An 18,933-nucleotide genomic window follows, 5' to 3' on the forward strand; every position below is an offset into this window, starting at 1 on the left:
TACACTTTCTTCTTTTCTATTCTCATTAGCACTTAAATTCATCTCCTGCCTGAAATAATTCTTTTGGCTCGATTTTCACCGGACAAGACCCAAAGAATGACTCATGTCGGTTGGCATGGTGACACCTGTGGTGACAGGTGGTCACATAAAAGGTATTTTAATAATACAGAGTTTCATTTTAATGACACGGGAGGTTTTTGTGCCTGTGGAGGAGGCAGCGAAGCACTCAGACAGTTATTCATCTGAAGAAGAGGAATTCGTCTGTACGGCTTCACATCCAAAACAAACCACTTCTTCTAGTTAAAAGTGAACGAACATTTGGTTTTAATTAGAGGATGAGTAAACAGCAGTGTTTCTCATGGAAGGAATTTGAGCCACAAATGAATTGTGTTTTCTTAAAAAAAAATATGCATGCAGACTTTCCTGTGCATGCATGGTTAATTTTTCTGTAGTTGGAAACTGAAACGAGCGTGTAGAGAAGCACGGTACTGAATGCTGTCAGATTGCAGTTCTCTCCCTACAACATATGGACGTGTTATGATCAAAAACTAGGGAGTCAACAACTTGTTGACAATCGCCCAGCACAGATTCTGGTGCCCATTGCCCATTACCTCTCCCCACCAGCATTTCCCATTCCGGGCCTTAAAAACCTCCTTTTTTTGGGCAGTCCAAAGTGTCTATAGTCCCATGGGTTTAAACACCAATGTTCCCCCGGTGCTCCGAGTTCCCACTCCAGCAGAGTCAGCTAGCTGCATGGCTAAACATGGCAGCTACAGTTAGCAACAGTTATAGGTTACGTTAGCAATAAGTAAAGCTGTCTGTCCATCAGGAAACTCAATTAATTACAGAGTTGAGGCATAAAACATGATCCAGCTTCACCAACGTAGCTGGTACTGTGTGACTTATGCTGCGTCCCAGACAATTCGGAAAATTCCCAACCTCCTGCTACAAAAAGTACAATGGAACGTCACTCAAAGTCGGGATTCCCACTTGTAAACTCGGGTCACATCCATCTACCACGACATCATGAGGGAGCAGTTGTCTGACGTCAGCACAACAATGGCAGCACCCATTGGGAGCGGGTAGGATGTGTTTATAGACGTCAGTATTTGTATTAGGCAGGTGAACGGATTCTTTAGATACATTTCTAAGTATAAAAGTGCCATAAAATAAAATGTATAATAGCGTCTGTTACCTCATATGTCCTTTCTCTTTCTCCATTTCATTTATATATGCAAGGACGCAGCACTTGAGGGTTCACTTGTGTGTACACTTTCCAAAGAGACAGCCAAGTGTTTTGTTAACTTTTGGCGTCTTGCACCTGGAACGCTTGGAGGTTGGAAGTTGGAAGAGCTGCCGTTCACCTTATAACAAGTCAAAGATAGTGTACCATCAACATGATTTTGAAGGCAGTAAAATAGCTACATGATTTTAAAGGATGAACATAAACAAGTCAGTATTGGTATTGTGTAAAAGGTATATCTTCCAAGAATGCTCATACTATATAAATATATTTTTAATTTAAGGCCTAAATTTTGATGGCAGAAAAAAGCTGATAAAAATGCAGCTACATGAGAAAGACCACTTCCACTGAACACAAATCCAAATCAAACAACCAAGAACCTCAACCTGGAGGTTTTCAAGGATCAACAATGAAGTGATTCACTGGCTGCGTAATGTGAGACAAGCTACAGCATGGGAAGAGTGTGAGATGTGGGGGGAGAGGCAGCTTACTGGAAGCTGAATCAGAGCGCTAAAGTGCACCATAGCTTACGATGTTTGAGTCCTGGACTATGAGGCACGGTCTTGCTCTTTCAACATGATATAGAAAAAAGGACAGATCTGGCTCCTCAGCAGCATGACAGTGATGGATGGCGAGTACCTGCGACTTGAGCGTGTTCACAACGCGGTGAAGTAAAAATATGATTGACCATCATGTGATGGGTGAGAGTGGGGAGGGTCTACAGGAGGAGCTGAGTGATTGTTGGAACAAATGGAGCCATCCATCAAAGTCAAACTGAGTCATCACTCTTTGGTTATTCAATCCCGCATGTCCCATGATTTCAGAATCACCTTTGACATAATCAAAAGTTTTGTACTTGGTAATTTAAATTTCCAAACCCCCTTCAGTCATCCTTCACTGTCGGATGGCCGTTTTTGACGTTAACTGCACGTCAAGGTTTTCAAAAATGACTTTAAGGAAGGAAGAAGAGCAGCACATTACAATGAAACACTAAAGGCGTCTCTCTGGTGTGAATATTCAGAGATTCAAAGGAACATTCACAGCTGTCGGACTTGGAAATATGTCTGCATGAAATTGCATTGTGTGCTTTTAGCTAGTTAGCGACTCTCCCCAGCATTATTTCCATAACTCCTTCCCCTTAGAAGTCAGCAGTTAATCTCATTCCCCCAAATTAACTTCCCACTTATATGAAACTCTAATTGGCTTAATCAGGGAAGCGATTAGAAACACACACATTTAACAAAAAAAAGTAATAAATGGGAGAAAAATGATTTCCCATTAAACTTTCCAATCACCAAGTTGGAGCTCTGGCTCTAACACACAGTTGTTTAATATCAAAGCTGACGCAGGGTGTGTCGCTAATTGCTCATTTGGTGGATAATTGGTGTTTTCCTCCTGCTTAGGCCATGACCCAATTCATGAAAAGTGGGTTCAATTAACTTTATTGCTCCTCGTAGAAAACAAATGGAAATGAAGAGTCAGGTGAACGATGGGAGCAGCTGCCATCACTGTACAGCACATGTAGTCTCTGTCTGCCGATCTAGTATCCTATATTCTCCGTGTATGTGTATGTTTGATCGTGTATCTTGCTGCTGCGTGCTGGGAAATGTAGTGCCTTGCTGATGTATGGTGTACTCTAGAAAAACATACCGTGTGCATGTGTTGTTGAGATGGATGGTCTCAGAGGGAGCTCCTTGTAAGGCCCATGGCCCCTGGATGTCCACAGTTTCCGGGCTCTGTTCCAGAACTGAGACAGTTACCAAGTGGTTCATTTATATAAATAACAAAACATTAAGCGCAATGACACAAAGAAAAATGTTATTTCACATAATGCACAGCTGCACACGTCAAACACAGATTGAGTTTTTGAGATTTCAGATGGTTTCATTTATATTATTTATTTATAAGGGTAATGCACAACGACTCAACATCCTGTAAATGTGCCAGTGTTAGCCACTAATTTTCAACTGCAGTCCTTTGGTTACATGCTTTGGAAGTCCTTACAGTGATAATATTTACTTAAGGCAGATAGCAAGAAGCCATAAAGATAACAACAGCAGCAAAACAGGAATTCTCAAGGCTGAAGCCGTCCAGAGCAGCAAGGAACAGCAATATGGCAACATCAGTACAAAACACCATTTTGGCTCATGAAGCCATGAAGGATCGACACACAGCTGAGCGATTTGATACATCTGTCAACTGACTCCGGTTCAGATTTAATGAGTTAGAGGACAGTGATCAAATTAAGTGTCACTCCAATATCTATCCATTAAATAAGCTTCAGCTGGGGATACGGTTAGCTTAACATAAGGACAAGAGGCAGTGATTTGTTATTTGACTACATTTAAGTAGGTTAACTTATGTTACTTACGTTGCCTTGTGTTGCGTCACTGACCACCCCTCTGTTACGTAACTTACGAGGCTGAGCGTAGTTATTTTAACCCAAGGTGTCATCTTCTCCCTAACCTAACCAAGTAGTTTTGGTGTTAATAACAGTCCAAAAGTCAGATTATGCTGTAATATGTGAAGCTTTATTTTGAAAGTCTAACTGAACTTTTGCATTTTACATAAAATTGCTATCTTGAGCACGGACTGCACGTGCAGAACTGATGCCAAAGAGGCAGATAGAGCGTCATAGTTTGAAGCTTAAGGTCACTGACTAAGGACATGTTGGGAGAGGAGAGAAGGGGGTTTGAGAAAAGAGTTTGCAAATCCACCTATCAGCACCTCTAAAGCTTTCGTCACCTTTGTCTAGAGCCAGACTAGCTGGTTCCACCCGTTTCCAGTCTTTATGCTAAGCTAATCTCACTGTCCCCTTGATGTACCTTCATATTTAATGATTGAATCTGATCACTACATTATCCAGCTTTGTTTAATTGAGAGGGATTACTTTTGTATGAGTATGCATTCTCTGCCATCTCATTTTAAAGGTAGACTACGCAGGATTTTTTAAAAATGAATTAATTTACAGCAGCCTCTGTCATCAGTAAGATCCTGTGAGAGCCTCATGTGACCATGATTTTTCACAGTAACCGAAAGACCTTTACACTTTTCCTGTAATTGAACAAAATGCTGAGGTTGCTTTGTCTTTGAACATGAGCATCTGTTCTTTAAGTCCACTATACTGCAGGTTTTAAACACAACTCCTCATTGCTTGATTCTGTCTGAGGAACGTGCATCTCGAGCCGACAACTTGCTGCCACTCTGGCTTGTTTTGCTGTTTGTTTCAACCAGCCCATCAGATGGCAATGTGGAGCTAGTTTTCCAGATCAGTCACGGACCATATTGACAACAGTGTCTTCAAGTATCAACCTGTGCCCTAAGGTTGTGACTTGGTCTGATTACAATTTCTTTTTTTTCTAAAGTTCCCAGCTACGGGATTGTCCTCCTTCTTTGTGGGCGTGTTTAATGTGTAAACACACCCAGTGAGCATATCCACCGTTTGTCACCTAGCAGGGTTTGGATTGCCAGGTTTGTTAGCTCACACTCAGTTGATTGTTCTCAGGTTTGATGGCAGTGCTTGTTGGTGTCAGCTGGAAGTGGGAGTGCAGGACATAACAGACAAGAGTGTGGCGTACCTGGAGCTTATTAATACACGTTGGACTGGAGAGGAGAGAATGAGAAAATGCAGGAGGTAAAAAAAAAACACAAGATTTTATTATTCATACTCACTAACTGGAAATATCTGTGTGGATGAGGAGGAGCTATGTGTGTGTGTGTGTGTGTGTGTGTGTGTGTTTTAACAGATGCAGGCGTGACAGCATGTCTGCCACTTCTCTGGAATAGGAGGAGAAATCCTGTGAACTCGATTCTGTCAAGTCTCTGTAAATTCTCACAGTGAGCGTAATGAAGTCTGACACTTTGTCTCTGAGAGTAAACACAGGCACTGCAGTTTTAACTTATTAATATTACTATTATTATGTATTTATTTATTATTTCATGAAGTTTGTGTGTTGGGATCCATCACAGGATTTGTGACATGTTTTAAAGGCGGTGATGGACATTTGTTCACTTGCAGCTTTGGTTCCTGACAGGCAGCGTACTTTTAGAAAGAGACAACCAACACGTTGGTTTGATATTCAGCAGGTAGACCAGGATGTTATTAATGCAAATCAGTAACAGGTGATCTCTGATATTTGTATATACTTCACGGTCCGTTGGTCATGAAGACTGTTGGGGATTCTTCAGAAAAATCTTGATGAACTTGTGACGGCGTTTTGTTGAATATAAAAAATGTGCTTTTTTTAGCTTTATATGAAAAGATCAGTCTGACTTTTATGTTTTCTTGTAGTTAGCAGTTATCTTAGCACACACACTGGTAAACGGCTACCTGGCTCTGTCAAATCCACGTACCAGCACCTCTAAAGACGACTAATTAGCACCTTTACATCTTGTTTGTTTAATTTATGGAAAGAAAAGAAAGAAGAAACTGCTGCTGAAATGACAAGTTCTTGGTTTTACTGTGGTATTTATTACATGCTGGACCGTTGTTTTGGTTTGGATTAATGACTTTATGGAGTCCTGATGTGGAGCAGTAAAATAATCATCTCCTTAAACTGGGCTTGTTTTTTTTTAGCATACAGACGAGTGGTACTGATCTTCTGATCTAACTCTGGGCGAAAGAGCAAATGTGGGTCCCAGACTGGTATTTCCCAAAATGTCTAACTATTCCTTTAAAGGAACAGTTCATCCAAAATTAAAAAATTCAGTCATTATCTCTTCACCCCCATGGAAAGTCAGGTGGCAGAGTAGACAATGACTGAACTTTAATTTTAGGCTGAATTGTTTCTTTAAGTCACGAAGCTTTTGACTTTCACTGAACATCACAGCACATGGCCACATTTTGACTCTCTTTGTCTCAGAGAACTAAACCACAGATGATGTGCCCTGTATTTTCCGACACACACCTCCATGTATCTCTAACCTTGCCTTGAGTTCAGTCAGATGGTCTGCCTGTCTGTCTCCAGCTCCAGATTTCTGTCTTGTCACTGTGGAATTTTATCTGAGGGAAGTTCGGTGGTGGCAGAGGTGAAATCCATAGCCAACAGTAAAGTCTGGACTGAGATGAAAGTCCTCCATAACCTTCATATCTCCAGTGTCATCTGAGAAGCTGAATATTTTACATTCTGCATTTGGAGCTCTCTCTCTCTCTCTCTCTCTCTCTCTCTCTCTGTGTGTGTGTGTGTGTGTGTGCGCAGAGTGCACGGAGGAAAATGAGATGCATGTTTAAAAATGGCTGTTTTTTTCTGTTTTATCTTGAACAAGGGCTTTTTGTGGAGTTAGGGTTTCATACGTGCAGACAGAAGCAGGCTCTTCTATGCCAGATTTTTAATAATTGTTTTAAATTGGACCTTTTTTTGTAGCTTTAAGGCTTCAAGTGTTACATTTCTCCTGTCAGTACTTGTGCTTGCTATCGTGGTGTTCTTGTTTTCAGGCATTAAATCATCTTTATCCCAAGAAAGACTGTCATTTTCAAAAATTCATATCTCTGCTGTTTTTCATTGTCTCACAACCACATTTTGTATCTGTGCAGTATCAATATTATACCACATCTTGAAATTATTTGGTGAGGTTTAAGAGCTTGATTTGGAGCTGAAAAGCTGACTTTTTAAAGATATTTTGACTTTATTATTCCCCAAGATTCCCTGATTATTTTATTTTTCTTGAAACTTTACATGTGGAAGTGTTCATTGCATTTTAGAACTTCTTCAACATTTAATTATTTTTTGGAAATTGCTTATTTATCACACTTTCACCTGCTGTAATATTACATTCAGTGGTTTGATGTCAAGGTTTTCTGTCTTTGTGCGATACCTATTGAGCCTGTTTTTCATTGGGTTAATGAATTGTGTAAGTTGCATACAGATGATGTCACCTTGTTCTCTGTGGACAAAACATTAATCTTAAGTACCTTAAATATAGCTTTGGAGACAACCTGTGACATGAACTGGAAAAAGTTCTGACTTCTGGGTGTGTTGGGATGACATGACCCAAATATTAGCTGATTTTTTGAAGTTTTAGCTGCTCATTGGAAATCAAAATATCAGCTGAGTATGTTGCACATGAAGCTGATGTAAATAAACCCTGTGTGGCATATTAAACTGACTGATTTTGTTGTTGTCTTGTGTTACTTTGTGTAACACAGCAGGTTCGGGGAACATAAGTGAACTATTGGAGGTTATATGGCCTCTGTCTTTCCCCTGAGGAAAGGATTCCTGCGTTATGTGTGTAACTGCAGCTGTTTTAGCCATGATTATAGAAACAAGAAAAGGACAAAGCATTTTTATTTTCCCCAAAGCGACGTGTCACAGCTACAGCTTCTTTTTTTTATCCATTATCCTTTCTTGTGGCCAAAAAGTGTCCAAATTTAACACACATTAACTTAATAACCCTGTTTTATGAAACAGTCCCTTTTTAACACAGGATGTGTTGACAGACTGGTATCAATATTTGATAAAAAAAGGCAGAAGCAGCCCTAATATCTGTTTCTGGAAGCCTCCCTCCTCCCTCCAGCTGCTGACTGCTCAGAGGGAGAACAAGTGGAGGCTGTGAGGCTGAAGATAGCAGGCTGATATGAAGGATGTTGCACTACTGGAGGCACCACACATCCAGCTGTATTTACTCTATAGCTAACAAGCTGAGGCGCTGGCAACTTCACTGACTTGCTACACTCGTTAAAAAGAAAGTAGTGATAGGCCAGTATAAGTCTGAACTGTATCACTGCTGCCAAATAATGAGCACCTGGACTTCTTGTTCACATGAGTGAACAGCTCTCTGTGAGAAAAAGCGAATCAACTGTAACCTGATACAAGGCCTGAAACAGATGGTCACGCAACAGCTAAAAAAAACCCCATCAACAATATGACAATTAGACTACAGAGTTGTGTTTCCAAAAAAAGTCGATAGGCCGGTCCGCTCATGAGCATCGCTTGCTATTCCACCGAAAGACGAGTTGGTAAAGGTCAAGTTTATTTATAGAGCGCTTCTTCAGCGTAACTGAGCCGCACAAGAGTCACATTGCGAAACAAATGAGAGGTAGCTGTTACAGCTGTAGCGTCAATACTGCACAAATTATAACAAACATACACTGGAAAACATTAGCAAACACAAGTTTGTCTCCACAAACTGACAAAAGCTGGAAGTCTTCCCAGATCTGTGAATCTGTGTCTCCGAGGCCTCGTGAAATGATCCAGCTCACAGACGAGGCTGGGAGCTAAAAACTCAACATATTCTTGCGAGGAGCTGAGTAAACATGGTGGGTTTTTTGTTGCCTGATTTTTAGGTTTTTTATCGGTTCTCGGTGGTTTAAGGCCGCTTTGTTCCAGACAGAAATATCTCAACAACTGTTGGATGGACTGAAGTCAAATTCTGTACCGACGTTCATGCTCCCCAGAGGATGAATCCAACTGACTCTTGTGATCTTGTAACGTTTTCTTGAGCACCACAAGCAGGGAAAAACCTAACCCTAACCCTATCCTGCTCAATATCTCTACTGGATGGATTGCCACAAAGATATTCTTGGCTCCCAGAGGATGAACCCTACTGACTCTGGTGATCCTCTGACTTTTTCTCAACCCAAACGGCAGAATATGTTGGCAATGTGTTGCAACTTGACCTTTCTCTAGGTTCAATTTAAATGTAAACAACACTGTGCTTATGTTCTGGTTAGGTTTAGGAAGGAAAAGATCGTGTTTTGACTTAAAATACCCGTGTTGGTCGCCAAAAACACGGCAGAAGATGTCGCCACTTTTATGTTTCATTTTGTCGGCATTAAAACATTTGTAATCACCCTTACAAATGTTGAAACGCAGTCTTGTTGAAGCCACAATGGATGAACCGCCTTGAATTTTATACATTCATTTATGTCCCTGTCAGGATGAAATGTAGTAACTTGACATTTATCCAACCCTCTCATCAGGTTAATTACTTTTAACATGTTTTTCCGTAACCACACCCTCCCTTCTCTAAAACTCTCTAAAAATGTATCCAATCATGGGCAGCTGTACATTAACTTAATTGAAACACATACAATATGAAATTATCATCTAAATCAAGAACTATCTCATCAGTGAGGAAGTAAGATTATGAATTTGATGGGACAGTGAAGCTTTCAGTAGTACACAGGTGTTCCCAGGTATATACCATGACATGCACATTAGTTTCCTCATGCATTTGAATATGATGGAAAATATGTTCCCTGGTTTTGTTTGCCGTCATTAAACAAATGATGAGATCGACGGGAAGAAAAACAGACAGCGCTCGAGAACAAATGTACGGGTGTGGTGAGGGTGTGTGCGCTTGTCCAAACAGCTCATTCCAGGCGTGTCACATGCGTCAGTTTCTTATTCTGATCCCTTGAGGACAAAAACTTTGGTGGAAGTTTGATTTTAAAAGAAACTATTAGAGAAACGTTGTTGCTTCCAAAGAAAAAAATTACATTTACAGCCAATGCAGTTAGTCACCTGATGAAGTTCACGCTGGCATCGTTTCATGGTTATCTGTGCTTGATCTGTAATCGTCACTGCTTGACATACCCGGAGGGCATACCAGGGCATTGAGCCGTTAGACAAGTTAAACTATAAAGAAGTAATTACAGAGACTCATGAGTGAGAGGGCATCAATGATTACAGCTGACTGAAAATGGTTTGATTGTGAGTTTACTGTCACTGCCAGAGCTTTTTCTTTGTGCAGGACTGTTTTTACTGTGGCAGTCGTATTCAAATATCCGAGCTCTTCCACCACTGACGGAACATTTGAGTTGATAGTAATGTCAAATTAAAAATGCAAAATAATGGTAATCATAGCGCACAGCTGCAGGGCAGGTCTTTGACTCTTGTCATCTCTGGATGGAGTTAATCCCAGTTGGGTTCGGGCCCCGGACTCTGTATTTACCACTTTGCTGGATTTGGCTTCTCTCTCTAATCATCTGTAATGCAAGATGAGAGCATCAAAACAATGTATTATCAGCATTACCAGTGTCAGACTCTTCCTTTTTCATTTTCCATGGACCATTATTACAATGTTTGTCTTTTATCGACTACTATGTAATTAAAGTTGAGGAGGAAGCTGCACTCGTGGCACAGAAGACTCCGAAAATGTGGTTTCCAAGAACAATACGCTTCTTAAAATAGCGACATGGCTTTAATCCAGGTTCCTAAAAACCAGTCGCCTGGCTAACAGCAGTACTAGTACATCATAACTGTTGTTACAGGGCCGTCACTGTAACCGACCAATCACGGTGTTGTTATGTCATAGCTCTGTGACTCATGGTGTTGTTGTTCCTGGAACATCATGATTAATGTATCTCTGACCATCACGTCAACTTACTGTAAACAACGACCACATCTGTCCACATCTGGAGCAGGCTGTCAGGGTTGAAAGGGGATACCATTCTTATACTGTTCAACAGAAACAGAAATTATTGTTTTTTCTGCAAAATAATGTTAATTATGTAATTATGAATCCAACTGCTTTTCTTGCTAAGATGCACCCTACTCTGCCTCTGATTGGCTTATCTTAATATGTTTACCCTAACACTAAAGCTAACCAACCCAACTAGAGAATACAACCAGTCAGGGTCCAAGTTCATGTATGCTACCAGTGTCTGGTCTCAGCTTGGTACTGAACAGGCGTATGAGAGACTGATCTTAAGCTCTCCGTTAAAAAGCAAACACAATGTGCCCATTTCCCAAAATCACTCATGATTCCTTTTAAAGGAACAGTTCACCCAAAAATGAAAATTTGCCTACTCATCACCCTGCTGATTGAAAGTCAGGTGAGATTTCGTCGTCTGCAAAACATTTCTGGAGCTTCATGGCAAAACAGCGTTGCAGCCTTCCCCTAAACAACTGAAATAGATGGGGACTTGTTTTAAAACGCAAAAAAACAACAGACAGAAATACACAAAATGGCTCCATACAGCGTGTCTGGTGTAATCCAAGTCTCCTGAAGCCCAGAGGTCCCAAATTGATCGAAAATACATTATTTTAACCCCCGACACGCGGTCAAGCTTGTGTGCCCACTTAGCGCTTTTAGCATGGCAGCTACAGTGAAACTTTTGACTTAAAAATTAGCGTAAATAACGTCTCTTCAAATCAATTTGTGATATTCTGGCTATCTGAAGACTTGGATTACTCTGGGTGAGCTGCATGGAGCCATTTTATGTCTATTTTCGGTTGTTTTTTGCTACTTCACCCAACTTTCCATCGACATGGGGATGTGTAGATATTATTATATATCATCGTATATATTTTTACTATTATCACTCTTGGGTGAACTTTTCATTATAGCTCAGGTGTTTCTCTGGCGCCACCCTCACCCCTCACCCGCACACCTGACACTCTTGTCTCCAAACAGATCTCACCTCTCTTCATATTTTTCAATCCATGCAACCATTTTTTCTTTCTCAGGTATGTAATGTGCATTACAGCCTCACGGGGGCTCTGCTGTGGTCCCACGCTTCCAGTCATGTTTTCCAGTTCTGCGGGGTGTATAGTGTGCTTGGATACATTTGGGGGTGTAGAGGAGACTCTCGGAGTATCAGAAGGGGAAGTGGCAGCATTAATAATAGCAGCCTCCTCGGTTTCAGACCTCTGCAGACTGCTCTCCACCAGCACCACCCCTCCTCTCTCATATTTCCTCTTTTTATATCTCCCTCCCCTACATGATGGGCGCCCCCCTCGTCCTCCGCTGATAAGCAGCATAACGGGGAGGAGCTCTCTTCTCGCGGGGGCTCCTCCTCCTCCACTGCCTCCGTTTTTCTTTCACTTACACACACACACACACACACACACACACATACATACACACACCTCCCCCCCTCCTCCCTCCTTCATGCAGCCTGTCTGATCGAGAGAGAGGGAAGATGATGAGAAAGAAGTGAAAAGGAGAAGAGAGCAGCAGAGAGGGGGGGGATCTTATTTTCTTACGAGCGGAAAAGGCGTCACGCCGGGCGCAGAGCGCAGCGCGGAGGACGGAAGAGCGAGAGAGACGCATCACGGAGTGGGAGATAGAGACGACTGGAGGGGAGGAGGCGACAGCGGCTCGTAAACACGACAGAAAAACGGCGAATAGGACGGCAGACAGCGGCGATCACCCCCCACCGCCAACCCCGTGTCCCTCCTCATCTCTCCATCTCCATCTCCATCCTTTTCCTGCACCCGAAATCGGCTCATCCCCTCTTTGCGCACCGCAGCAGCTCGGTGTTTTCTGTTTACTCTCTTTTAATTGTGAGAATCTCCTCCGCTCTCGCCTCTTTCGTGGTTAACAAGCATCGAGAGGCAAAGGGAGAGAGGGAGGGCTGTGCCATCACTACCGAACCGACTGGATCCGACTGTTAAGTCCTGCTCGGGACGATCATCGGCGCGACCGATCCGGTGGATCAAACCAGAAGGAAGACGAGCGGGGGGTGGGGGGGTGGTGGGAGTAAACACTGCGAGAGATGACTGGAGAGTGAACCCGGCTCAAAGGCACACACAGAGAGGGAGAGAGAGAGGGAGAGACCCCGGCCCCCCGGTTACCACCGAGACTCCAGCATCACCAATGCGATGGCTTAGCGGCTCCTGCAGCAAAACCAGCAGACTAGAATCAGATCAGCAGGGCTCTCATCCACCATGAACCTCTGAAAGACATCCGACACAGGCACAGATGGGTAAGAGGAGATGCTCTGCTGTTTTTTTTTTACATGAGTATTGTGGATGTATTCCGGGGATGTGGAGGTTATTGTGCAGAGGGGGGTGGAGGAGGGAGCAGGAAGGCTTGTGACGTGAAGACCCCTCTGCCTCTGCACGTACAGTGTCAGACCTGTAATGTAGAGGAGGGGGTGTATCAGCGCGCGCGTGTGCGTGTGTGCGTGGCTTCTGATGAATTCGGGTAGTATAGATGGGAATGAACAGATGGCCTTTTTTATTTGAGATGGAGCAGCCTATAGCTGATGTCACCTGGTGTGGCTGTGATGTTAAAGGCCTGGTGAGGTTTAGTTTTAATGACAGAAGGAGTACCAGGACCGTGGATGACTGGTGGACAGGCACGGGCTCAGAGGGCCAAGGGGTCAGGGGCCGAAATGTCACTGACAGAGACACAGAACGACCACGATGAGACTTAAAACGACAAGAAAGACGCACAAACTACCAGAATTAAATGTATTTTTAATGTATGTGTCTTGCTCCTGTGTAGGAGGACTGGGGGCCTTGTACATGTCAGCGCCCAGGGGCCCATTGTCTCGTAATCTATCACCCGCACAATACAGGACTCAAACCAGAGACCAGAGCCATTGTGACTCGAGGCACTGTTCAGATGACTCGACAGAAAAAGATAAATGACTTGAGACCGAACTTGAACTTGGAAGTGAAAGGCTTGTTTAGTCTGGTAGCTAGTTTTAGTCTGGCTGTCAGTATTTCACTGCTCAAAGGTGATTAATTCACTGAATATCAACAGTTATTATACTGAAATTTAATAAATAATAATAATACGTAACACTTTTTGAACAGGTTGGATAACTGTGCCTGTACTGTCAGTATTCAGGGCTCTAGACAAAATCTCTACACTGGTTGAACTGATGTGTCATTTAGGTTTTACCTAATAAAACATTTACACACAATTTGTTTCCTCAACAGGATACATTTGAATTTTTAATCTGACCTGCTGAATTTCAGGCGCACTGGTGCGACCAATTAAAATGTTTAGTCGCATTTGACAGATTTTTTGGAGCGTGTGCGACCAAAATAGTGACACCAGGAGCTCTGGGGAGTAATACCTTGCCTTTTCTCTTAATGAAGACCGGATCCTTAACTTGACTCGTCTTAACGAAGGACTCGACATGACCTGGCAGTTCTGAGTGGCTCTGTGGATTAACGCTGCGAGGATTTGGGTTTTTGATTCCTGTTTCGGATGAATCCACGGTCTTATAAGGTGTTTAATGTATTCATGTTCCGCGGTTCTAGTCCTTCATTTTCACACATCACCTCTCCCAGAACGCCTGAACCGATGGCAGCACTCGGCCTCGTCGGTGCTCCGTCTTCCAGCCCAGAGGAAATCCCTGCTACACGTCACCTCACCTCGTCTGAATCACCCTGCCTCGGGCGGTTGTCTTCCACATGCAGCGACCGCGAGCCTCGCTGACAAAAAACATTTTCATCTCCCATCTAGTCAAACCAAAGCACAACACCGTCCTGTCTGTCGAATCCATTTCTAATTTCCCGCGAGAGCTGGGCTGGGCTCCCTGGTCGCTGTTTGGGGGTCAGGTATTGATCCGGGGTCCCAGATGGGTTTTGAGCAGATGAGGGCTTGAGTAAGCTTATCCCTGATAGGCGGTTAAGTGCATATTTAGTGCAAATGAACGGGGGAGTGGTGGAAGCCTGGAGGTTTATAGTGGAGCAGATGAAGACTGTGACTGTTGAGAAACGCTGGAATAATCTGGCAGCCGAGTGTAAACATAAACCTCTTTCTCTTTCCCTTGACTTGCTGCCCTTGAGCAAGGGAAATTAATCAGCGATGATTCTATTAGACTGGCTCGTTGGTGCAACAGTAGCAGTCTGTCGTTGTACCTGGCAGCTCCCAGGTGTGAATGTGTGAACCGGCGTCGCTGCTGAGCATGCTCAGTGCGTTCCCTCGCGATGAATCCAGGTTTTTAAAGATGCACGTCTGGTGGAGGTAATTATTTGACAACCTGGTGTTGCTCCAAGGCAGATCAGTGTGTGTCTGCTTTGTGCAAGAAGACAAACCACGTTTAATTTGCTCCAGCAGCTTTTTTTTTTTTTGGATGAAATGGCAGCCGGATGAGTTTTGACTTGTTTGGACAGTAAATTGGTCCTGGATCCGTACCCGCCAGTCAGTAAAGAGAGCAGAGCAGGAAAGAATTTGAGCTCGTTGAAAGCAGGAAGTTTATACTTCAATACGTGTGCAGCAGCATAGAGCAGAAGGTACAGGCCCTGCGACTCCATGTGCCGCCGCTGCTGCTCTGCTTCTCTGTGGTTATCTCGCCGTGGCTTCAAATGGTCGACACAGTGAACCCGGCCAGCAGCCCAGATCCTCCACGTTTCAAAACAACAACATCAACAAAGACCACGTCTCATGGGGTCGCTGGCCTTTTTCGCCTTGCAGTGATGCTGATGCTGAGAGACAGGGCAGTGGGCTCGTGTGTGTCTGTGTGTGTGAAGGGGAGCTGTGGGGCTGCACTGGGCTCTTTCAGATTTTTTGATGCCACAGTGGGCGACTGACACTGTTGTCACACTTGAATCAGGGCGAGGCAACATACTGATGTTATATCTCGATATGAGACCATATATTGTCTTAAAGTGTTGGATATTGTTACATCATGATGAGGTTTAAGTGTTGTCTTTTCCTGGTTTTAATGGCTGCATCACAGTAAAGTGACGTCATTCATGTGAGTCTATGTGTGAGTGCATTAGAGTCAAAACGGGGAGATGCAGGGAGTCAAATGTAAAGATGAAGAATGGATGGATGGAGGGATAGAAGGACTGAAGGATAAAAAAGGAAAAGAGCAGAGAGAGAGGAGAGACGGAGCAGGCTTGGAGGGGAGGACGGGGGGTGGGATGTTATCCAGACGTGTGTCTGAAAGAGTGTGTGGACTCCAGAGATCCACCTGAGCCCCGCAGCTGAAGCCTCACTTCTTTTGCCAGATCTGATTAAGAACACACTCCTGTGATTCCTCCTCCTTCTCTCTTTCACACTCCCTCAAATTCACTTCAAATCAGCTGGATTGGCACGACATGAATCTGTATCGTAGAGACAAAAATAGTGAATTAAAAAACAAGAGGAGATGCAGAGTGTATGAGAAACGGTCATCTGGTATGGATGTAACTCAACCCTGTGATCAAAAACATGATCTGAATCCCAGTTCTGAGGCTGTTCAGTAAATAGTTTTCCAATAAATAATAAATATAGCAACTTCTGATCAACCCTTATAAATGTCCTGCTTAAAAATGGCTGCTTAGCCCCGCCCACTTTTGGTCTAAGCCCTACCGACGTCCGTTACGGATCCAGATACTGTAATTTAGTTGGTTGAACAGGTACAGATACAGGTAATGGTGTAGTTACTTATCCCTAGTATTGAGTAAGACCCTCTAAGTTTCTTCATTACATATATTATACAGTATATGGCATTTAAAGGACTAGTCCAGCATTTTGGCAAACATTGTATGTCAAATTAAAGGTCAAACAGGACTATTTCCAACTATTGGTTTCAGAAAAACAGATATTTTTGCTCCAAACTATCGTTATTCTGCTGGCCTTTAAAAATCCACAATGGGTCAACCTCTAGTAAATATGAAGCTGGAAAGAGCTTCACAAAAACACTGTAAACTAGGGGCTGACACTGCGAGCCTGAGTCTGTCCTAAGGTAACAAATTCCCCCCGCCAGCTCACATGTTGACTGTTACTCAAGCTCACTGATTAAAATGTTATATTCCCTTTGTTTAATCTGTAAAAAGAAAAATCCCAAGTGTGAAAGAGTCTGTCCGTCGTTAAATGGAGGATCATGTGCCAGGATATTTCTTGGCCGGGACCAGTAACTTCCTGGATTCTCAGCTGAGAAGTAGTCCAGTGACTCCCCCTGCGAACGGTGAATTGACGTTGTTAAACTTTAGTTGCGTTCACTGTACTGATACGACAGAGGTATCAATCTTCTCGTAGAGCTCTCGTCATGAAAGCTGAACAACGCTGAGTCCCAAAATGTCAAACTACTCCTTTAAGACAGTTGGACAGATGATAGATAATCTGTCCGGCTGCATCTGCCTTTGCGTTGTGCTGTCAGTAGATAACAAACTTAGCTTGTGGTCCTGCGGGGGTTTCTGTCTTTCCCCCAAAAATAGAAAAGGAAGCTTTGGTCGTCATGTTTGGAATACTGATGCTCTTTCACAACTCTGATCATATTTTACTTCACATATTTGTTTATTTTGGACATGTGCAGGGTGACAGTTTGATGCCCAGATATCAGCGCTGAGTGTCTCTCTCTCTCTCAGTCTCACCTTCGAGTCGGCACCGTCACTGTTGTCAATGCCTCTGAAGGTATTAAGAATTAATGTGTCAAAAGAAATGATTGCTGTTAAAGTGGTTATTATATTACTCCATACCAGTCTTCTTGTCTCATTAAACTGTCACATGCAGCTTTACGCTGTTTTTCTATTTGTTTAATCACCCCCGTACAAACAGCTCTTACACCCTCTCTTCCTTTTCTTCTCTCACACAGCAATTTCATTATGTCGTTCCCTCTTTTCACCGCCTGCGACTTAAGTTGCAAGGCCAAAACAAATGGCTCCGCTGGCACACAAAGAGGCCGTCAGTTAACGTTGCCAGAGGTGATCTGGGCACGCAGGGAGATCAGCAGCTTCTTCCCCTTCCACAGCATCCTGTTTTGCAGGCTTTCCCAGTAAAGGACTGTTTTTTTTTCATAAGAAATCAGATGTTAGATGTGAGTCGCCCACATGTCAGACTTCTTGTGATCGTAGCATGCCGATTTCAAAACTCAAAGGCTTCAATCAGATCAAGATGTTTAACGCTTCAAACTTTGACTTCGTTGGTCGGAGGGTTTATTTTATTTTGGTTGAGGAAGGTGAAGACTCGTGCTGTTTAAAATCCATTCGGAGGTCGTTCCAAGTCAAACATATTACACTTTGTAGGAAGTAAGTCTGCAGGAAATGACCACAAAGCGGGCTTGTTGTTGTTGTAAGCAGATGGATGCAGACATCTGATATCTTGCAGTGTGTGAACACCAGTGAAGGACAGCAGAGAGCCATGAAGACAGTTTTGCATGGTAGTAAATTGGGCAGAGTGGATGTAAATAAGCTCGATGCAGAATGTAAATGCATCTTTGTTAAATGCAAAAGATGTGTTGATGAGCTGCACTGTGCAGATTCAAAAGGCATTATAGCCTGGTTTATAACTACCTACTCAGTGATAAGATGACAGATAATGATGTTTGTCCAATATATTTTGTCATTCGAGGTTTCTCTGTGCTCACATTACATCTCAGTTTAAAGGTGTAAGAGTTTTAGTTGGAAACATTCAAAAATTAGATCAAAATAACCAACAGAATGTGGAAAAATAGCACTTTTACATTGTGACATCTATGTATAGTGTTGCAGAGAAGTTTGCATGCTAATCAGCTAGCCCCGGCCTGTCTGGTTCACTAGATGCACTGCCAACCAAGCTAACTAGCTAACAGCAGCTGCAGTTAGCAGCAGTAAGCAGTGACTCTGCAGACATGCTGCCCCCTTTTTGTTTTTTAACAGCTGGCCAAATCTTACATATGTGTTCTTATGAGCAGTGACACTGCAGCTAGTCTGGAAGACGATCAGGTCCAGTGTGCAACAAGTGTGATGTGGAAACTTGAATCCTTCAGTGCAGTGAGTCTGGACGTTTCAGCGAAACATCTGAAACATTTCAGTCCAGCAGTTAAACTACTGAAGGAAACTTGACAGAATATCTGAAATCAACTTTAAAAGATATCCGCAGCAGTTTCCACATGATTAAACTGATACAGAGGAGAGGCTGTTGATGTGACTGTAGGTGATTTCTGCTTTAAATTTCATGAATCTGTAATCTAGAAACTGAAACCAGTCTCTCAGGGTGCACATTGTCTTCCTGGAGCCCCCTGAAGTTTAAAGTTAATGGCCTCGAGCAGCCGCTGTAGATGAAACACAAATGGATCCGATTCACTTTTTAAGACGTGG

At 43.0% G+C, this 18,933-nt stretch overlaps 1 protein-coding gene across 1 annotated transcript in view; it reads left to right on the plus strand.

Annotated features, from left to right (window-relative positions):
* The first annotated feature begins 12,241 nt into the window (after positions 1-12,241).
* Positions 12,242-18,933, plus strand: part of mgat3b (beta-1,4-mannosyl-glycoprotein 4-beta-N-acetylglucosaminyltransferase b) — a 65,127-nt gene continuing 58,435 nt past the window's right edge. Inside the window, exon 1 of the mRNA XM_073463416.1 lies at positions 12,242-12,893. The gene's annotated coding sequence lies outside the window, so the exon portion shown is untranslated. The remainder of the gene's footprint in view (positions 12,894-18,933) is intronic.

Source organism: Pagrus major, chromosome 1, assembly GCF_040436345.1.
Source record: "Pagrus major chromosome 1, Pma_NU_1.0".
In the NCBI taxonomy this organism is placed as follows: Eukaryota; Metazoa; Chordata; class Actinopteri; order Spariformes; family Sparidae; genus Pagrus; species Pagrus major.